We start from the raw sequence: 24147 nt of genomic DNA on the forward strand, positions 1-24147 counted from the left end.
GGAAATGGGATGGAAACTAGGCTGCATATTTATATATAAACTATTTAACTGACAACTAGAAGTTCAGTTTGATCAGTCGGATTTTCTTTCCCTCAATTCACCAGATGTTGAGTTAACGGAACTATCCATTCAAAATAATCAAGTAATTTCTATGAACAGGCAGTCTGCTCTGTTACGTTCTTCTTGTCTCGTCATGTATCCCTCATCCTCTTTGACCTTTCTCCTCACTTCTTTTTCCTGCATGTTTCTTCTTTACTTTCGCTTTCTTCCTTATTTTTTTCCCTCTCTCTTTTTCCCCTTGGTGAGGGTAATGAAGCTCAAAAATAACATCTTGTATCCTGTTGAGGGAAACTTGGTCACAACTATCCTTCCAGATGACAAACTCATTCTTAAATGTCTGTTTCTCAATCCAAAGAAAACAGAGCAATTGAGAAAATAGAGACGCAACATCACTTACCACTACCAACACCACCACTTTTAATTCCCATGCTACATTCATCACAAGGAGGACTGAAGTTTATTTATATTATCCCCTAACCTCAAATAGGACCACAAATAAGACTAATAACAGGACCATTTTGTGGCACTCAGGCAAACGGCTGGGCAAAACAGATGGATCTTACTTTGCGCCAGGACTCAAAAAATACAGTCGCCAACTCACTGTTGGCGACTACATATCTTGGCCCAAAGATGGACCTGGAAGTGGGACCAGTTGTCTTTGATATGAATACTGTTCCTATTCATATCTGCCTCATGAGATAATCATTAACTCTGTCACTATGTAGTGGGGGTCAGTATTGGATAGAAACTGGAAAAATGGTCATCAAGGAAGTGAAATATTTTCAAGGCATGTCGGATTAGATTAGGGAGCACAAAGTCAGGGCTAGAACATTTTTGGCAATTCTCTCTACTTTTCAACTTCCTGTTTTTTACGAGTTCAGTACGGTACACTGTACCCACCTTTAAAACAGTAGATTTCCAGAGTGTGTGTGATCAATAAGAATAACTTGCTCTTGACATTTCAGGTCCCAAAATCTGTTAAAATTTTTTTAAAGTCACCCGGATCAATCTTGGTCATTATTATAATTAACCACCAGTGTCAGACTTCTTTAATCAGGACAAAACTATGTAAGGCTTTATAGATTACACTCAACACCCAGTGATGCACTGGGAAACAGCTCAGTCAGTAATCAATGCAAATTACAAAGCCCGGAAGAATGCTTCTCTTGGCAGAGACCCTTTAGCAAAAGAGTTGTACATTCTGCACTAGTTAGAGATTCTGAATGGCTTTCCAGAGAAGTGGCAAATGCATTATATTACAGTAACCTATCTTGTAACTCACAAGTCCAAAAAACAAAGCCCCAGACAATAAAGAAAACTGAAGGGGGGTGAGGAACTATAGATCGTAACACTGACTAGTAACATAGGGCTGCTACAGTCCACACTCTACTTTTTTTTTTTTTAAATCCTCACATGCATAGGAGTTTTAGATATCCCCAGGTCACAAAACTTCAAGAAAAGAACAACAAAGCATTCTAGTTTAGGAAGTCTATGGTAATTTAGGCATTTCTCTTAATGTTCTCCCAACTATTCAGCATCGATTTTATCTTGCCCAGATTGTTTTTGAGAGTTCCCTCACTTCTCTTATAATTTGTTCATTCTGATATTGCTCAGATGATTTTTAAGAGACAAGCCCTGTCTGTGGTCAGTGTAGAGTGAAATCATAATATTTTAATTATTTCTTTTAGTCATTTTTTTTCACTTAAAAAAATTTACTATGGAAAATCTAAAACAAGTACAAGAGTAGAAAGCAGAGTAAATGAGCTCCCAGGTACTTATCATCCACAGGCCATCTTTTTTTTAAATCTACAGTCACCCACTTTCTCTTCCACTAGCTCATTTCAAACATAATTCCAGCTCTATCATTCTACCCACAAATATGTTAGTATGTAATACTAAAAAGTATTGGCCTCTGAAAATCATAGTATCATCTCCCACATCAAAAATAATACCAATTATTTAATATTATTAAATATCTTGGGTCAAATGATTGACTTTTGAATTCTTTTTGTTCTTTGTTCATTTTTATAGCTGGTTAGTATGAATCAGGATCTAAGTAAGATCCACACATTACATTTAAATCATAATTCTTTTAACTGATAAATCCCTCATTTTTTAAAAAATTACTTTTTATTTTGGGACAATTTCACATTTATTGAAAGTTGTAAAGTTAGTAAAGAGAATTCCTGTATTTTTTTCACTACCAAACATTAACATCTTATGGAATGATGGTAAATTTGTCAAAGGAAGAAATGAACATTGATACAATACTATTAACTACATACTTTATATAGATGTTACCAGTTTTTCTGCTAATACCTTCACTCTTTATTCTAGGGTACCACATTGTGTTTAGTTGCCATTTCTCCTAACTCTTTTCTGATTTGTGACAATTTCTCAGTCTTTTCTTGTTTTTTATGATGCTGATAGTTTTTAAGAGTAGTGGTCAGATATTTTTTGTACTAATCTAAATAATAATTTGGATTCATCTGATGTTATTCATTATTAGATTGGGATTATAGTTTTAGCAAAGAATGAAAATGAATGAAGAGCTCTTCTTGTAACACCATATCAGGGCTTGCTTGATATACTTATCACTGGGGACGTTAATCTTGGTCATTTGGTTAAGGGAGTGTCTGCCAGGGTTTTCTCTTCTTAGTTTAAATTAGCATAATTTCCCTTTTAACAGTCTATTAAGGTATAATTTACATAACATGAAATTCACCCTTTTACATGTACAACTTAAGAATTTTAAATAAATTTAGAGTGATCAGTGGTGCCTGGGTGGCTCAGTGGGTTAAAGCCTCTGCCTTCGGTTCAGGTCATGATCCCAGAGTCCTGGGATAGAACCCAGCATTAGGCTCTCTGCTCAGCAGGGAGCCTGCTTCCCCCTCCCTCTCTCTCTGCCTGCCTCTCTGCCTAGGTGTGATCTCTTGTCTGTCAAATAAATAAATAAAATCTTAAAAAAAAAAATTAGAGTGATCATCACCAGTTTTAGAACATTTTTGTCACCCGAGAAAGATCTTTCATGTCCTTCGGTAGTCAACCCACTCTTATCCCAGTCCCAGACAATAACTCATCAGCTTTCTGTCTCTAAACATTTACTTTTTCTTGACATTTCATATAAAAGCAATCATACAATATGTGGTGTATGCATGTGGCTTATCATGATGTTTTTCAGATTCATCTATGTTGTGGTATATAGTAGTACTCTGTTCCCTTTTATGGACAAATGGTCTTCCACTGTGTGGATGTACCACATTTTGTTTATCCACTTATTAGTTGATGAACATATGCATTGTTTTTATTTTTTGACTATTATGAATAATTCTGTTCTGAACACTGACATATATACAAGTCCATGTGTGGACACATGTTCTTACTTCTCTTGAGTAGATATCTAGAAATGAAATTTCTGGGTCATAAATCATGGTAAGTTTATTTTAACTTTTTTAAAAAATATTTTTCAAAGATTTATTTATTTATTTTGAGAGAGAGAGAGAGAGGCAGGAGCAGAGGGAGTGAAAATCCCAAGCAGACTCCACACAGAGTGCAGAGCCCAATAAGGGGCTCGATCTCACTACCTGAGCTAAAACCAAGAGTTAGAGGCTTAGCCAACTGTGCCACCCAGGTGCCCTAGTTTATTTTAACTTTTAAGAACTGCTAAGCTATTTTCTAAAGTGGCTGTACCATTTTAAATTTCAACCAGCAATGTATGAGGGTTCCAATTTCTCAGCATCCTCACTAATACTTGTTATTGCATGTGTACTTTTATTGTATTCACTATAGTTAGCATAAAGCAGTATCTCTCTGTGGTTTTAACATAATTTTTTAAAGGATTGATGATATTGAGCATCTTTTCACATTCTTATTAGTGATTCTTATATCTTCTTTGGTAAAATATTTATTCAAAAATTTTGCCCAATTTTTAATTGGGTGTCTTTTTGTTATTGAATAATACTTTATGTATTATGAGGACAAAGACCCTTTATCAGATATATATTTGCAAATAATAAATCTTGCAGGGGCACCTGAGTGGCACAGTTAGTTAAGCGACTGACTCTTGTTTTCAGCTCAAGTCACGATCTCAAGGTCATGAGGTCAAGGCCCACGTTGGGCTCCCTGCTCAGTGGGGAATCTGCTTCTCTCCCTCTTCTTCTTTCTCTGCCCCTCCTCCTGATCACCCTCATAATCTGTCTCTGTCTAAAATTAAATAAAACAAAACAAACAAAAACTCTTGCAAATTTTCTCCCACTTTTTATTTCTTTAGTGGTATCTCTTAGAGTATTAAGGTTTTAAATTTTATTAAAATACAAATCATTATGTTTTTAATTTTTGTATCATGGTGCCATATCTAAGAACCCTGTGTAGCTCAAGGTTATGAAGATTCTTCTCGTGTTTCCTTACAGAAGTCTTAAGTTTTAGCTCTTACATTTAGGTCCATGATCCATTTTGAATTAATCTTTATGTATGGTTTGACATAAGGCTAGAAAGTTATTTTTTTCATATAGCTCTAGCACCACGAATATTCATTTATATTTCATATAGTCCTAGCACCAATTGTTCTAATATTATTTACTGAGAACAACAACAAAAAACTATTTCTTACCCTATCAAATTGCTTTGGAACCTTTGTCAAAATCAATTGACCAAAAACATAAAGGTTAATTTTCTGAATTTACAATTTCATTCCATTGATTTATATGATAGTACTATACTCTTCCTTAAAATTAGAGGTATAGTTCATCTAATTTTGTTTTCCTTTCCAGAATTATTTTCACTGTTCTGGATTCTTTGCATTTTCTTATAATCAACTTGTCAGTTTCTACAAAAATGCCTTTATTCTTTTTGATGCTATTGTGAGTAGAATTTTTTTTAAATTTCATTGTTCACTGTTAGTATATAGAAATAAAATTAAAATTCATATAATTATAAAATAACACATATTTGGTATTATAATATTATATAATTTTTGTATAATTACAAAATAAAATTTGAAAACTTGCTGAAGTCATTTATTTGTGTGTATGAATGCATTCCTTCAGCCTTTCTACATAACTTATTTTCTGAAAACAAAAAGTGATAACTTTTTACCTTCTAATCTAAATGCCTTTGATTTCTTTCTTTTCCGTCTATTTTTTCTTTCCTTTTCTTGCTTTCTTTCCTCTCTTTTTCTTTATATTTATTTATTTATTTTCATCTTTCTGGACAGACACCCTGGTATAACGCTGAATAGAAGAGGTGAGATCTGACAACCATGCCTTATTCCCAAACTCAGGGTTAAACCAGCTAGTCTTTCATCATTAAGTATGATGTTAGTTGTAGATCTTGCATAGATGCTCTTTATCAGGTTACAGAAGTCCTCTTCTAGTTCTAGTTTGTTGAAAGTTATTGTCAAAGATGGTGAATTTTCTCAAACGCTTTTTGTGTACCTACTGCAATAGTCACAGGGTTCTTTCCTTTATTGTACTAATATGGTATATTGCATTAATTAATTAATTAATGTTTACCAAATTTGCATCCTTAGGATAAATCCTACTTGCTCGGGTTGCTATATTTGATTTGTGAATATTTTGTTGAGGACTTTGGTGTCTATATCATGAGGGATAATGATTTCTTAAATACGTTTGTCTGGCTTTGGTCTCAGTATAATATTATTGTCATAGAATGATCTTAAAAAAATGTTCCTTCTCCTATTTTCTGAAAGAGTTTGTGAAATACTGGTATTGTTTTTCTTTAAATAATGGATAGGATGCAGTGAAGATTTCTGCATCTAGAGGTTTCTTTGTGGGATGACTTAATCAAAAATTCCATCTCTTTGCTATTATAGATCTATTCAGATTCTCTATTTCTTCTTGAATCAGTTTCAGTAATTTGCGCATTTCCAGTAATTAGATAATTTTAGTAAGTTGTCTTAGGAATTTATTGATTCATAGTATTGACTTTTAATCTTTTTAATTTCTATGGAGTTGGTAGTGATGTCCCACTTTTATTCCTTATTTTGGTAATCTGTTATCTTCTCTACTTTTTCCTTGGTCATTCTATCTACACATCTGTCAATTTTATTGGTCTGTGCAAAGAATCAGCTTTTGTTTTCATTGATTTTTCTCTACCATTTTATTGTTTTCTATTTCATTGATTTCTGGCTTAATCTTTATTATTTTCTTCCTTTTTCTTGAATTGAATTTTGTTATATATTTATACCATATCTATATTTATCTATGTAATAATATTATAAGTGCAAATTATTTGCTTGGGTGGATTTTAGTTACTGTTGTCATTTCCTTTCAATCTAAACGATTTCCTTTAGTATTTCTTGGAAGGCAGGTCTGCTAGCAACAAGCCGCTTCAGACTTTGTTTATGAATATAAATGAATATATAAATTAATTAATATAATATTTCATTTTCATTTTTGAAGAACAGTTTTGCTAAAAATAAAAATTCTTGATGATCACTTTAAAAATCTTTTTTCTTCAGCACTTTGAATAGGTTGATCCTCTGCCTTTTGACTTGACTTTTAAGTTTCTGATAAGAAGTCAAATGTTAATCAGAATGTTGTTTCCTATATTGAATGAGTCTTTTTTCCTCTTGGTGCTTTCAAGAATTTATCATTTTCTTTGTCTTTCAAAGTTTGACTAGAATGTGTCTATGAATGGATCCTTTTGCATTTTTCATACCTGGAATTTGTTGAGCTTCTCAGATGTGTGGATTAATGTTATTCATCGTATTTGGCAAGTTTGGGGCTATTATTACTTCAAATATCTTTTTTCCATCCTTTCATTTTATTCTTATCTCCTTTTCTGTTATTCACATGTTAGTATGCTTGATGGTATTTCAGATCTCTGAAGCTCTATTTCTTTTTTTTTTTTTTTTAAAGATTTTATTTATTTATTTGACAGAGAGAAATCACAAGTAGTCGGAGAGGCAGGCAGAGAGAGAGAGGGAAGCAGGTTCCCTGCTGAGCAGAGAGCCCGATGCGGTACTCGATCCCAGGACCCTGAGATCATGACCTGAGCTGAAGGCAGCGGCTTAACCCACTGAGCCACCCAGGCGCCCCTCTGAAGCTCTATTTCTTCTTTTTTTTTTTGTTTTGTTTTTGAGATTAGGTAATTTCTATTGATTTACTTCAAGTTCACTGATTCTTTGTTTTACCATCTCAAATTTGCTCGAGTCCCTCTAGAATATTTTTCATTTTAGTTATTGTGTTTTGAACTCCAGAATTTGTTTCTTGGGTTAAAGCCTCTGCCTTCGGCTCGGGTTATGGTCCCAGGGTCCTGGAATGGAGTCCTGTCCCTCTACTACACAGGGAGCCTGCTTCCCTTCCTCTCTCTCTGCCTGCTTGTGATCTCTGTCAAATAAATAAATAAAATCTTTAAAAAATAATTTCTATCTTTATATTGATTCTCTTTATTTTAAAATTGTATTAATAGTTTATTTAATTATTTAACATAGTTTCCTTTAGTTATTTGAATATATTTATAATAGCTACTTTCAAGTCTTTGACATCTGCTCTTCCTCATCCAACCTAGAGACAGTTTCCACTGACTGCTTTTCTATCGGTCATACTCCTATTTCTTTACATGTCTTATGGATTTTTTCCTTGCAAGTTGACACTTTATACAATACATTATAGCAACTCTGGCTCCTGATTTTTCCCTCCAGGAGATAGCTGCTGTTATTACTACTAATTTGTTTGGTGATTTACCAATCTAATTCTGTGGGGTCTATCTCCTTCATGCTGTGTAGCTACTGATATCTCTGGTCAGTTTTTATAATTCCTAATTTTATTTTTTAGTTAAATAATTGCCTCTGTGTCAGCACAGTTTGCAGTTAACATCTAATGATTGATCTGGAGTTGTACTCAAACACCTTGAGGGCAATAAGCTAACTCCTTTGCTGATATATGTGTATGGGTTGGAAATGCATTCAAAGTTCAGGCACTTTACATGTTTTCCTTGGCTCTTACTTTTCACTGGAATCACTCTTTTCTCCACTTTGCACAAGGTCTTAGGGTTAGCCTTGGGCATGTAGATAACTTGGACCCTCTCTGGTCTTTCCTGGAGTATGTGCAGACTTCCAAACTACCAGGGATATGTGCTTTTCAATGCCTACTATAGCAGTCTCCTTTTCCAATTCTCCCTGTTAAAGTTCTGGCAATTGGCCAGTCTACTGCCTGCCTCTATCTGAATTACAACTTCAGGCTAGTTGTAATGTTTATCTTCCCTGTTTATTTGCCACTGAGATTGCTGCTGTTTGTGACACCTAGAGACATGTGGTTTTTCATGTTCTATTCCATCATCAAGTCAGCCTATTTCAGCAGGAAGCTGTGAGTTTTCATGGTTTGGCCTGGCCGGGTAGGTCTATTGTGCCAATGGAGTTTGGGAAAGGGTAAGCCGTGGAGGTAGTCCCAGCTAAAACACCAGATCTCATTTATGCCTGTTGCTTAACCTCTAGCATGTCCCCTTCTACCCTCAGAAGTATCAAGTTTGGGTGGTATAATTTATGATCTCTTTTATATAGTGAGCATAAAAAACTTATGATATTCCTTCAGCAAATAACCATTGCCTAATTCTATTTCTTGTAATGCAAGATTTGGAAGCCAGTTGCAGGGGTGTGTGTATGGGTGGGTGGGGGAGGTCCAAACTGCCATTGAATGGAAGTTTCCATGATGGTTACATGTGAATAGGAAATCTTCAACTGCCTGTTCCACTATACCTCTAAAAAGTCTAAAAATTCTATAGGTTAGGAATTTCTACCAATCATGAGAACTGGGAGGTGGATGGAGAATGAGTATGAGGGTGAAATACTTCACCCTTAGGAGATTAAGAATTCTGCATGACTTTACAGAGCTTAGAGAAACCACACAATGAAAAGAGCTAGCATTTCGTGGTTCATAGTTGCTAGAAAATTTGGAGCTGGACGGAGCTAGAATAAACTCATCCCAAACCATCTAGACTTAATCTCATACCAAACAGTAGCTAAGCAATCTCTCTAAACAGGTTCAAATACTTAAGTGAATCAAGTTAGTTTTTGCAATTTACTCCCTCACAGTTTTGTGGTATGCCCAGGCTATATCTCCTTAGGAACATAATAAAAGGATATGTTTCTCTGGGCACTTAAATAACTCTTGTAAATCAGAAAGTTCCCATATTGAAATAGGGAGTAATATGCACCTTAAAAATGATTTTTTTTTTTTTTAAAGTAAATTCTTTTTTTTTTTTTTTTTTTTTTTTTTTATTTATTTGACAGAGAGAAATCACAAGTAGATAGAGAGGCAGGCAGAGAGAGAGAGGAAAGCAGGCTCTCCGCTGAGCAGAGAGCCCGATGCGGGACTCGATCCCAGGACTCTGAGATCATGACCTGAGCCGAAGGCAGCGGCTTAACCCACTGAGCCACCCAGGCGCCCTTAAAAATGATTTTTGCTTTACATAATGATCCACAATAAAATTCCCTTGAGAATAGATTCTCCTAGAGCATTTAAATTATGAATAGATTTACAAAATCACTCATCACATAAAATGAGATAAACATGTAGTATCTGCTCCTAGGATTTTCAAAACTTTTTTTTCATAGAGACTGAAAGGAAAGGGAAAATCAGCAAACTTTGTGCAATAGAAATTTAGAATGTATGATGCATTAACTTTGAATATCTTACTGATGTTTTTGGATCGACATTAATCCCTTACATTTACAAAGTGTTGAAAAAATCAAAGTATTCACCAAACTTCATCTCATGAAAATGTCGTAATAATTCACCTTTAACCCAAGAACTTGTAACAGCAAATATTAGCACTTCTATTTGGAAAACAAAGAATCTAATCATAAAATAAAGCATGGAACATCACATAAATTGCTTAAGGACACAAGAAACTCTGGTGATGTAGTATGTGATAAAATTCCCTTACCTTGTAATATGAGAATTGCAATATGTAATATTTAAGCTGTAGCAAAGAAGAAATTGGAGCCTCCATCTCCCACTTGTCCATATATTAGAGCAGAATAAAAACAAAATGTTTAAGATTTTTTTGGTCCTATGAAATGACACTTCTCAAGCTAATTTCTCAGGTAAAGTGGGTGGACATTTTTTTGACTGTGTGTTTTTGAGAGACTTTGCAATTTCTATAATAGAATTTCAACCCAACCCCGAACTTGAGTATTGTTTCTGCTATTAACTAACAAAAACAGCTGTTGTTCCAGTGATACAATCTAGAATTCACTGTTGTCTACTAACAGTTACAGGCATAACTTAGAAAAATATTATCTATAAAAATTGCAGCTCTTCCATTGGAGGTTAGATCTAGATATATTCTAAAATCTTTCTTCAAGCTATATCAGAATGTAGTGTCATCTATCTGGTCTGTACCTTATAAGACTGAGAATACCAAATTGCACATCACTGAGACGTTATCAATCTATATTGAGAGCTATAATAGAGGTATACCTATAAAATATTCTTGGTTTCTCATAAAAGTGAATACTGATCATGGTATTCATGGTGACCCCTTTATATACTGAAGAGTATGAAAGGAAGGTAGTTCTTTCTAGTCCGAGTATCAGCAATGTATTTCTTCAAAACATATGTTACATATTTATATATTTGTAAATGTATATAAAACTCTTCACAGGATTTTTAAAAAAATATATAGGTCTAATTCTTATGTTTTTCCCATATGTTTTCAGTTTTCAATTTGTATCATATACTTTATATTTTATTTACCTTCACACACACACACACATACACACACACATTTATAACACGTACCTATGTATCCTTTTAAACCACATTTCTTTCTTTTCAGAACAAGGAGCTGTCCATCTGTATCTCTTTTAATCTACCCTTTTGTATATCAAGCCATCTGAAGTTATAAGAATATACCCCCAAATTTTAGAAGCAATTTCAAAATGCAACCTAGATCATTCAGGAGCCAGACTTGATAAACTCATCTATGCTTTGTGGTAACTTTATTTCATTTCCTTCTACCCTCAATGCTATTCAAATCAGGTATCTGAAGCAAAGTAATAGATTTGTATCATCAGGGTCCCAGACTAACTTAAACCTTAGATAAGCATCTTTTTGCTAAGTCACCTGAAGGTGATTCTTGGCTTTCTGTGCAAGAGAAGAACAATTTGGAACCTATAGAGCAACAGCAACTATTTTCAAATCATTAATAAAGCATATAACACAGGGCAGCTAAGACTGAGTGTGCAGGCTTTGCCCTGTACAAGGGCACCCAATCTAGAGGTGTGCTCCACTCTAGAAGCCATGCTCCCTGGCCCAAGATACATCTGTTGGAGCAAATTTTTTTATAATTTGTACAAAGGTTCTGAAAGAGGTCACATTTTTCTAAATTGTACTAACCCTCTATGTAAGTAAGAAGCCCAGTATAATATACTTCTATAGAATTTCTAACAATATTTCTATTCCATTAATATTTAGCTGGCTCTATAGCTGCTGCATGTCACATGAATATTCAGGTAAGCCTCCTAGTAATGCCCTCACCACGTGAACTTGAGTCCCCATGACTTGGGCTAAACAAGATGTTAATTATATATACAGTTCTCAGGGAAACTGATTTTGAAACAGAACAGGAGAAAAAGGATGCTTCTAACACTGTCTTTCTCCATAGATGACAACAACATATATCAGATCATATTTTCACTTTAGTGAAGCTTTTCTTCCTAAGTGGAGTGAAAAAGTGGGTACAGAACATAATGTTACTCATATTATTACTATTTCCTTAATTAAATAGTCTTCAGTTTGGAATTTTCAAACAATGAGAAAGTGATAACAAAACTTAATAAGCTCTGAGACAATGGATTATTTGTGTAATGGAATACTTTGCCTTTAAATTTAGCTCGTGGCTTCCACTCTCCCTGGGAGACTTTATATAGTTCATTCAATGAATTATTTGCAAATGGGGATAACATAAAATACATAACACATTTTTACATTAACTTTTTCTGGCTACAAAATTAATACATGCTCATTGGAAAAAGGGAAAAAAAAGGAAAGTATAAGAAAAAAATTACAAACACCAGAAAGTCTGATCACAGAGACGATCAATTACTACTGGCATGTCAACATTTCATCAAACATGACAAATTTTAATCTCAGTTTCGCTTCTTCTTTTTCTTTAGCACATCACTCAGTTGCCTCCTATTCCCCCTATTTGGTATGTACTCAAGCAGTAATAGTTATTTTCTACAAACTAATTGAGCAATTAACCAAGTACCATTGTATTTCATAGGTCTACTATTATTACTCATGCTTATTATTATTCATTCTTGTTGCTTACTATTACATGAGTTAGCTTTTATCCGATCATGTCCTATGAAGATTATCTTTTATACATAACATAGTATGACATTACACAAGTGTTAGATCATTTCTACTCCATAATGCAGATGTTAGAAATAGCTTCCTTAACCAATGGAAAACAAAAATAAGATGGTAAATTTTATGTCAAAAAGTCAAATAGTGTCGGGGCGCCTGGGTGGCTCAGTGGGTTAAGCCTCTGCCTTCGGCCCAGGTCATGATCCCAGGGTCCTGGGATCGAGCCCCACATCGGGCTCTCTCCTTGGCGGGGAGCCTGCTTCTCCCTCTCTCTATCTGCCTACTTGTGACCTCTCTGTCTCTCTCTGTCAAATAAACAAATAAAATCTTAAAAAAAAAAAAAAAAAGTCAAATAGTGTATACAGAGACCAAAAAGAAATTACTTTAGATAACAAAGTTGTTTATTTTTATTTTTACCATATTTACCACAATACTATAATATTAGTAAGGAAAACTGCAAGTTAGTTATGCTTATAAAGGTAAAGCACTATAAATACCCGAAAGCATATATCTCAAGAGTCTAATCCAATTCTATCTGTGAGCTCTGTCATGTAGAATTACATCATCTCCCATGGCTCAGATTATCTCCAATTCATAAAACGCTTTAACAAAAACTGTTACAAAGTGAGTTCTATTATATATTCACATAAGTTCCTTCTCACTTTGGTTTAGCATGGAAATACACAATATATCAATATGTGTTTCATTAAGACAGTTGTTTCGATACGGTAACAAGCTGGGCAAATAGAGGAAGTGCGCTGGGTATAATTTATTTACATTTTAATAAGACCTCAGATGAATGATACCACACAGGAAGCTCACAGTGAGGCTAGGGAGAATGGTAGCTGAAAAAATGCCTTGAAGTTTGGAAGCTGTAAGTATTACTTAATCAATAGTATTACTTCTGAATTAAGATAGTATAACAGTTCCACTGGGATAGGTATTGTGGTCTGTGACAAACATTATGCAATGCAGGCATTAAAAATTGAGGGGGATATAAATTTTCCAAAACATGAAAAAAATTAAGGTTATAAGTTGAACATAGATCAAATGACAAAATTTAAAATAAATGTCCCCATGATATAAAAATCTAATCAAAGCCCAAAGGATAGGACTCTACTTCCTTAATGTACCAAAGATTACTGCTAAAATTCCCATTTAGTAGAGATGCTAACTTCATGTTAGCATTTGAATTTCTCCTACTTTACATGTTAATTCTTTTGTGAACGGTTCTAAAAATCAGGGCAAGTTTTTTAATGAAATAAGAGATTCCAAAAGCAATGATTTTCAGCCTACAATTATATTGGCCTGTACTACTCCTATTTCCAAATGCTGAGCAGGGTCACCTTTGTGTGAGACAAATTATCACTGGTAATATTTCAGAAATTAATGTGCATGACATTTGTCTATCTGGTGTTGTTCCAAAGAGAATTTTAAAAATCTTGCAAAAGTAAATATAATTTTTAAGCAGCAAGGCAAGAAATAATTGTAAAGGTACAATAGTATAGGAAAAGCATGAAGAAGTCAGGGTGAGGTCAATATACAAAAGGTATGTTGTGAATTCTAATACATTTGCTTAAATATAAAACAAGAATATGACTGTATTTATATTAGCTACTATAAAAATAAGTATTTCATTAGGATGTGTGTTTTTGCATTTTTTCCTTGTTTGTGTCTTATCTACCAATTAGAAAGTAAGTTCCCTGACAGTGTATGATTTATGTTTTTCTATACTGCAATTCGTAACAACTAGCATGATGCTAATGAGAAAATTGATTCTTGATCAATATTTGCTGTTTTGATTTGAGTGAAACATAAAGAATCAGGTCAAAAAAGTAAAGTTTTAAATAGCAGATGTTCATGCATATTGTATAAAAGAACAAAAGAAAGAATTCTAAAAAATAAAATAAATTATGCTAAACTACATTGAAGCAATACAATAAAAAATAAACTTCAATTGAAAATAAATCAATCTAAATGTATACTTAAATCCCACAGATAATGCAGAAGACTCCCAGAGAAATAAAAACACAATGTTGCCATCATGAAAGTGATGGGTCCCAATATCTCATATCATTTCTGTAATAAGATATAAGAAGTGATATCTTATATCTTATATATGATTGGAAATTCCATTTTCTTGATTATATAGAATGTAAACAATCTGTATTATAGAGAGTTATACATTTTTTGAGACATTATTAAGCTTTATAGATTTTTTTCATTAGAATATGAACACTTCAGATATAAAAACCCATAAGTTTGATTATAAATAATAATTTTACTTTTAGCAATTTTTAAAGTCCACATTTTGACATGGTATACAATTAGGTTATAAAAGCCTTCAAAGTGTTCTTCATAAAATACTAAATGTGATGTTTTTCTAGTAATGTAAGGGCAATTTAATAATGGGAAGTTAATTACTATAAATCCATTGCTAAATTATCATGTTCTGAATTATCCTATGTTTTAAAGAAAGGGAATATGCATCTGAATTTCAATGCTCAGCAAACAATTTCTGGCACATAGTAAGTACTGAATAAATATGTGTTAGAACTGCTCTGGGTTGAAAGAGACATCACAATAAAAGTCTATGTGCATCAGTTAGAGTTTAAAAATATTTATCCAAAAAGGCATGTAATATACTTCAACATTCATATTTAATAAACAATGGGTCAGAAATAGTATTCTAATCCAATATGAAAAAGAGTATCTGTCTCAAATCAACAACAAACACCCATCTTAAAACTTTGAAAAAAAAAAAAAAACAAAAAAAACTAGAGACATTACCACATAATCAAGAACAAGGATACTTGAGTCTTCATTATTACTTAGCTGTTGTAGAAATTCTAGTCAATGAAGTAAGACATTAAAGAGAAATAAGGAAAAAAAGAAGATATCTTGAGTCATCATTGCTTGCAGATAATTGAGTGACCTTAAAAACTTGAGAAAACTTCTAAAAATTATTAAAATTATTAAGAAAGTTGAATAAAGTAGCTAGGTAGTAAATATCATACACTGCTATATGATGTATAGGAATGTTGTTAGAATAAATCCTAAGAATTCTCATCACAAAGAGAAAACTTTTTTTGCATTTTCTTTCTTTTCTTTTTGTTGTATCTATGAAAAGATGGATGTCAGCTGAACCTATTATAGTAATCATTTTAAAAATTCATGTAAATCAAATTATAACAAAACCATTATAAAGAAGATATGTTTTTTCTTAACCAAACAATTAGTAAATGGAATATTCACAAATAAGGACAATAACAAGAACACAGCATGCCTACACTTAAGTATAACAAGAAAAAAAAAAATATTATAAAGAATTTGGGGACCTATATGAATAGAAAGACATTATGTATTTATGTATGAAACATCATATAAATAGAAACATAGGATGTTTCTGAATGTGAAGACAGTATTGCAAAGATACTAATTTATAGGTATTGCAAAGATACTAATTTATAGGTTTAATAAAATTCCAATAAAAATTCCAACAGAACATTTTTATGAACTGAATGAGGTAAATTAATCTTGAAGAATAAGTAGATAACAATAGTCAGAGTATTTTTGAAAAAAAGAAAAATAAGGAAGGATTTGACTTAGCATGATGATACTAGAAAAATGGCAAATTTTTATCTGATTTTAAGCTGATGAAAAAAGATGATAAAAGCAAAGGCCATAGTCATATGGAAAAAAATAAAATAGAATTGATTGTACAAATACGTAACATTTTCAGGGTGGCACAGTCTGTTGAGTATCCTTCTCTTGGTTTTGGCTCAGGTAGTAATCTCAGGCTCGTGATCTCAGGGTCATGAGATAGAGCCCAGTGTCAAGCTTCCCACTCAGCATAGTGTTTGTTTGGGACTGTGACTCTCTCTCCCTCTGCCCCTTCCTGCTATGCACTAACATGCATGCTCTCTCTCTCTCAAATAAATAAATAAATCTTAAAAAAAAATACTTAACACTTTCTCACAACAAAAACAATTAAATGGCATATAAAAATTGATTGAGCTGCATCATGTTTGACAAAGTAGTGACTTAACATTTCAAAAATTTTGCAAATCATCAAGACAACATGAGTAAAGAACATGAGCAAACAATTTATAGAAAGAAGAAAACAATGGCACATAAGCATATGAAAGACATTTCAGCTCCATATTAAGAAAAATGATGCTAATTAAAATAAAATAAGCCAGGTTTTTGTGTCCTGCTAAATTAGCAATATTTACAAAATAATACTATTCAAAGCAGGTAAGAGTGTTCTTAGAAAAGCACTCACATACAATTCGGAAGGAGTTAACAAGAGAACCTTGAGACGTTTACCTCCTCTAACCCAGAAATCAACCTTCTAAAAAAAATGCTGAGAACATAATTCAAGATAAAAGTGTATATATAAGAATAGCCCTCAGAGCAGTAGGAATACTGGTGGAAAATAACCTACATATCAAATATGGAGAAGTTTAAATTTTTTGGTACATAAATAAGGTATAATATTATACAACCATTAAGAATGGGTATTTTTTGACTGAGAACTAATAACATAATTAATGCTACTTGAAGAAAACAGAATATAACTATATGATCCAAATTCTTACTTAAAAATAGGTACACATACACATCCACTTAGAATGTACAAAAAATTGGAAGGAAGCAGAACAAAATCTTAGAATTGTTCATATTTGGTTTAAATGTATGTGCTATATATTTTTTCTATTTCCATAATTATATGCAATGAGTATACTTTACCTTTTAATCTGAAAAACAAACAAACAAACAAACAAACCCAAAAAACCCTTTATTTTAAACCTAAAGTGAATTTATATGTGTTCAGTCAGAACCCACTCAGGGGAAAAACCAACCACCAATAAAAACCATTTTTCCTATACATACAGAATTACTTTGCTCATTCATCTATGGATCTCCTTAATTCTGAGTATAAGGAACCCCTACTGAGATACTTTATTTTCTTATTTTTATTTCCAAAGAACATCATCTTTTCCCTGAACTAAAAATCAAAGAAAATAAAGTTACTCTAAAGTACCATGTTTGACCTCAGGGTGCTTCCAGTACTTTGATAGTCCTTTCTCTGACCACTTCAAGATGAAGTTTACCTATTTTGTTATTAACTATTTTGATATCAAGTTCAGTAATATTCAGTCTGAGAATGTGTATTTAGTCCATTTAGCCAACACCAAAGAGTTACCTTCAACCAACTGTGGCCAACACAGTGAATAGTGCATTTGATTTTCACATCTCCTTTGCCCGGAACACCAACCATGCTGAATATTCTGAGAGTAACAATGGATGGGACTTGGATTTTTCATCAGTGCTTAAAAAATAGCTGCCAAAGTCAAGACATGCAATAACCTACTAAGTAAGTTTGCTGGCTCCATATTGTGTTTGAAGGCACACCCCCTCCAAACGTCTGCACTCACCATCTGCTACTCAACTGCAGAATAATGCACTCAAGTCTGGTGTTGCTTGGCATAGGCAAGGATAGTCAATGTCCAACTCCATTCAGACATGTGCACCATATCAGGAACCTTATGACACAGTCCTCAACATCAATGCAGCACTTTCAAGCCCCACTGCACATCAATCAAGTTTGTATGACAGTCAAGCTGATAGACAAAACCTAAGCCAACCTTAAACACCTACTGTGCATGGATCTCTCCTGTTTGCCTGCCGCTCACCTTCTATTAAGATGATAGCTTTGGCCTAGTCTTCCATGCCAAAACAAGTCCATGGAGTCACTCTGGCAAGAAGAAGGGTCTATATCAATGTCAACAAACAAGTTCCTTGCTGCCGACCCTACCATCTGTGCTCCTGCTTCCCACCTACCTTACTTTATGTGGACCTTGATGAATGGGATTCTAGTAGTCCAAGATTCTAATTTAGCCAGCCTTTGCAGATGGGGTCAACATGACTGCCCTCTGGCCAAACACCCAGGGTGACATAGCTGAAGGTTACCTGGAGAGTGACTTTTTGCACATTTGATATAGAAATAAAGCAAATAAAGATGTTCCTCTCAGTTTTTGAGTTTTGGGTTTGTGAAAAGAATGATGTGTTCAGTGCTAAAAATGAAGACGATTTCCCTTTAAATTTTTTATAAATATTAAAAATGCTAAATGATAAATTCTATTTCAACACTATAGATAAGAGAAATAAGGTAAATAAAAATAAAACAGGTTGTTTTAAAGTATTTACAAAGTTTGAGAAAATGACTTGAAAAAATCTCAGAAATATGTAGAAATAAGACTTTATAATATTAGTAGAGAAACTGAAAATTTCAATAGGCATTAGATGCAACAATATTAGAGAATAGTGTACACGCTAAATGGAGAATAATAGCTTTCAGACCTATCCTCCAGAAGTTGTAAAGCACTTGCAGTCTTCATGGTTGAACAGCAGAAGTGGACATAATTTTAAATATGAATAGTTTCTGGAAAAATCAAATTTTTTTATCTTAAAAAAGACATATGAAATACAATAAATCAATACTGTCTTAAAATTGTAATAAATTATTTTTGTGAACACATTGGCAAATATTTTCAATTAGGTCATTAAAAATGCATTTTAGACTGAACCTAGTGACATATAAAACCAACAGAAGGGGCGCCTGGGTGGCTCAGTGGATTAAGCCGCTGCCTTCGGCTCAGGTCATGATCTCAGTGTCCTGGGATCGAGCCCCGCATCGGGCTCTTTGCTCAGCGGGAGCCTGCTTCCTCCTCTCTCTCTGCCTGACTCTCCGCCTACTTGTGATCTTTCTCTCTGTCAAATAAATTAATAAAATCTTAAAAAAAAAAAAAAAACCAACAGAAAATCTCAGGAAATACCACTGTTTCCATCCCAACTCAATTTAATATAATGATACAATGATATGGGTTTATCTTACATTCAAGGGAAAATAAATGTATTTCTACAATGATCTCTGGACTCACCAAAAACAAAACTCTACCCTAAATTCAAAAAACAGCATCACCTAGGCAATTTAAATAAGTAATAATTATAAGGCAAATCTTTACCACATAAATAATGAATGTGAAAATATGTTACACGTCATAAAGCATCATACACAGAATTATTCAGAGCATCTATCTCAGGGCTTTGTACATTAAGCACTTACTAAACGTTTGTAGAATTGATTAGAATTTAATTGAAAAGAGAAGTATAATGAGACTTCTATAAGTAGAATTCAGATCCTTTCAAGATCATGGGAAAAAGTTCAATCAAATTATATTACTAGATACATCAGTTGTCTTTGATGTTAGGAATCAAGATGAGCTTCTATTATATCCAAAGGAAATTTTTGCAGGATTCTCTTTGGAGAAAGCATACTGGAATAAAAAGCATGATTATTTTTAATTTCTAAATATACCCAAATTTTCTAGCATTCTTTGGTCAAGTAAGATAATGCTATAGAAATTCTACATAAAACCCGAATTTACAATGTCCTGGCCTAATCATCTGGATAATCTCTTTGAATTTTCCTAAAATATGCTCCCATCCCATTTTCTATGGGAATTCTCCCACTGATTAACACAGAGAATGAGAATTTGGCCTGTGCTCTATAGACACCATTGAAATGTGGCCACCTGAGGCATGTAGGGAGGGCATCCAGCTGGCACGCCACATGTTGCCCTGGAGTAGAGTACAATGAGAGGGATATTTTGGCTAAGACTACCTGGACAATCTCTTCAAAGGCCCTGATTATGAAAAGGACTTCAGTATCATCATTGTCTCTTGAGTGTAATATGAGCCAAGGAAACTTCTCTTTCTAAGTTTATGTATTTTACCCCAAAAAAGCACTTATAAGAAAAATCAGAGAAAGCTGGGCCATTAATACCAGAATCTTAGCATTATCCATATCACTGGGGAAACATTTTTAAGAACCCCAGACACTTTAAAATTGATGCTAAAGCACATCACAGACTTGACCATAAACTGTAATGCGATAAACTTTGTAAGGCAAAGGATAAAAAACACAGAATGAAAATTTATCTATAGTGCCATTGTTAGAGTACATACTATAAAAATCAGTCAAGCTTATATATTACTCATTTAAGAAATATTTGTTGATTTGATTTTTACTTTATGCAAGTTATAAGAAAGAAAAGCCATGCATTTGAACTGCAATGCCAATGAAATAATTTTGTCAATTTTGAATCCTTTTTTTTCAAAACACCATACGTGATTAGAAACATAATAATGCACTATTATTATTATTTTTTTTTTTTGCCAATTTTTGTTTTAAAACCAAAGTTGTTTTTGTATTACATAAGCACAAAATCAGAATTTCAAAATCAGCAAACATATTTAGGGGTGAATTTTAAATTAAACCCACTTGATTCTTTGTTATATTAACTTTGAGAGCCAGGAACATTTTTGTAAAATTCCACTGGGGTAAATAGGGTAGCTAGGAAACGCTCCTCATAGTGAGAAGAAGCATATGCATTATTTTTCAAGTTTTGTTTAGAGTTTTCATCCTCCTACTGAATGGTTCTAGTGATATTTATAATACAATATGAGTATAAATCTTAAGTGATTTATGATGTCACCAAATGCTAAGAAACAATTACAGCTGGGATTTACATTTGTGTTTATGTATTATTTTGCCTATAGATTCCAAAAACCAATGAAGAGAAACTTTGATACAAAACATATCTGGAACTGAAAGACAGATTCCATCTATCATTATAACCAGTTGATAGTATTTCTAAGACAGAGTTTGACAGTAAGTGAAACAAACAAACATAATGGTTTAAATATGCCACTTCAGCCACTAGAGCTGTCAGTCAAGAGCCTTTTTTTTTTGTATCATTAATTCAATGCCACACAAACAGGAATTCTTACTGTTCAATAAATTTTGGTGACAACTTGTCTACACAAAGGAAACCAACACCTATAGGGAAACTTTTAATTTGTTATCATGTATGTCTATTTGAACTTACTTAAAATATTATAATTGTGGGCTTAATTTACATCCATTTTTCCCCTACAAGCTCAAGAAAATCACAATGATCACATTATTGCTAAGACTAATGAGTCCCAATTTATGACAGAGAAAATAGAAGCTCAGAGAGATAAAGAGTATTGGAAAGGATCATACTGCAAGTCCAGCAATATATTCAGAGCAGTCACTTGGAATTTTAATAAAACCATAAAAATTACCATTTTACATTTTTCATTAACTTATCATTTTACTTAGTTCAAAATATTGTGCAGAAAAGTTTTACTGCTGACTTAGGTAACTGAAAATTTTTATTAATTTAATTAGTTCTTGCAATTTGTGACCGATAAGGTTTGGTTTACATTTTGCCTTTTTCTTTAGGAATTTAGAGACTTTACAAATCTTAATACCCTGATGGTTACTTAAGTCTTATGACGCCAGAAAATAATGAGATTGAGCTTGGCCTCTCTTCCATCTTTATTGACAGACAGCCCTGGTGCCAAAAGCTAGCACTGCTGGTTGTCCATCATCATATCTAAATAGTGATTTTCCCAAAACTTGTATTTTGAGACTTTCTTCGTTTTAGAATTACAGGTAAAGTCACTTCCCTTTGATATAAACTGCATGCAATAAAAAAGGAGGCAGTCCTACAGAATAAATATGTAGGGAATGGTTTTCCCCCTCTGCATGCTGCAGAAAATCCCACTGAGTTAAGTAGGGTTCTACCAAGGCCACTTAAACATATTAGCCTATTATGCTCCACATTTCTTTATTGTTCTCAAAAAGCTAATGAAATGTTCCAGTGTAATGTTTATGCTGGAGCACTTTTAAAGGCATTTTAGAAGTGATATTTCTCTCATAACTCCAGAAGGGGGTTCCACTTCCTGGAAGTATTTAGTAGACCATGCAGAGACCATGTAGTCTCATTAGCCAGACTGTTTAAGTTACACGGCTAGAGAAGAATTCTTCAAGATAATCACTTAAGAGTTTCAGTGTGGGCTTTAACATCATGGTGAATTTACAGGGATTACAAACCTGGCAAGCATAGGTGGCCTACTGTCCTACTTGGATAGGCTTAAAATACTGTGTATGGTCTATTCACAGGTAACATTGATTTATACTGTCAATCTATTGGTTCAGAGTATCAATGTAAAATTAAACAATCAATTGAACAGATTCAATTCTTTTTAGAAAGATAAAAAACTATGATCTTCTATTACTAGAACAGTCAGTATGTGGAATAACACCCCCCCACTCCACCCCCCCACCGCCCGCAGCTATTTTTGCTGTTAGGGTGTCAAGTTTCTTCATCCCTCTGAGGAAGGAATCTGACTTGTTGATCTCTGTGATCTCTTCCCATTCTAATGGGAATGCTTATTTTATCATTCTAAATACCAATACTGAGTGTTGAGGAGTAGCAAAGTAGGCAAAGAGCAAGGAACAAAATTTTTTTTGAACTATTAACTTTACAGCAAAATTAAAGTTACATAATTGTGCCTTGAGTTGCCATAAACAAGCACTTCACCTACAAAACATCATAAATAATATGAGTAAAAGGTTGAATACTAAGGTCACGTGTGATAAGATTAAGGTTAAAGCCAAGACTAAAAATATAATAATTAATGAGAAATTTAAAAAATATAAGCTTCTACCAAGATAATATATGATATGCTTTTAACAAATGGCAATTTCTTATATAATCATTCTCAATTAAAAATAATAACTTGTAGAATCTGGCAATATTTTGTTCTTACTTTCAAGAAATTAGACTATAATGCTAAAAAGTACTTAACAGAGTTCATACCTCTGGCTTCTACTGGATAATCCTAAAAATGTAGTTTTCTTATTTTTATTCTTTTTTTAAAATAGATATTAACATTTAACACAGATACTGCATTTAATTAATGTCACCTATGTTCCACATGCTTTAATTGCATTCACTTTGGCAATCCTTGCATCAACACAAGGGAGTAAGTACTATTAGAACACAGAATCATGGAGGTGGTTATCAGTAATGCTAGACTATCAAACTAACTTATGGGTCTCCCCATTTTTTTTTTTAGCGTGCAAAGTTAACACAGCATTGATGAGGGAGCAGGAGGCTGGCTGAGAAGAAAGCAAAACCTGGCGCCTTGCACCCCCCCCTTCATCCACTCCCCTCCATAGGTGTAGCATTCCTCAGGCACCCTTGACTGCCATAAAATGATAAATAGTTAACTTGCTGAGATCGCAATCCTGCAAAACAGGAGTCTCCCTTGGTTTGCAAATGTCCTTGAGATTACAACAAAAAGTTACCTTATCAATTTCCAAAGACACAGAACTCAGTTTCTCAAGCCTAATGTCACCCTCCCCTCCATAAAAAAACCGAAGGAGGTGGAAGTAGAAGGAAAAGTAAATAAAGTTAAATTTCTTCTAAACATAAATCTCATTAACAAGGATGCTTGATAGCAGGAATGTAACATTCCACCAGACTTCCAATTGTCTTTACTTAATAACAACTAAGCCTTCAATATCCTGATAGTATTCTTTGCCCCAATAGCCCTTCTGAACACCCCTTTGTCCTCACCTACCCAACTCCTGTGTATATAACCAACCACTCCTCACAACCCGGGGCAGCAGCTCTTCCTGCCCACGGGTCCTGTCCCCGTGCTTTAATAAACCACCATTTTGCACCAAAGATGTCTTAAGAATTCTTTCTTTAGTCATCAGCTCCGAACCTCACCCCACTGAACCTGACTTAGGTTCTGGGACTTCATCAGCATGGCACTGTGTTTCAAGAATAATATCACTCATATC

General features: G+C 33.6%; 1 long non-coding RNA gene across 12 annotated transcripts in view; it reads right to left on the reverse strand.

Annotated features, from left to right (window-relative positions):
* Positions 1 to 24147, reverse strand: part of LOC309870423 — a 497103-nt gene that overhangs the window by 175094 nt on the left and 297862 nt on the right. The window lies entirely within an intron of this gene.

The sequence above is a fragment of the Mustela nivalis genome (assembly GCF_964662115.1).
Source record: "Mustela nivalis genome assembly, chromosome: 1".
Taxonomy (NCBI): Eukaryota; Metazoa; Chordata; class Mammalia; order Carnivora; family Mustelidae; genus Mustela; species Mustela nivalis.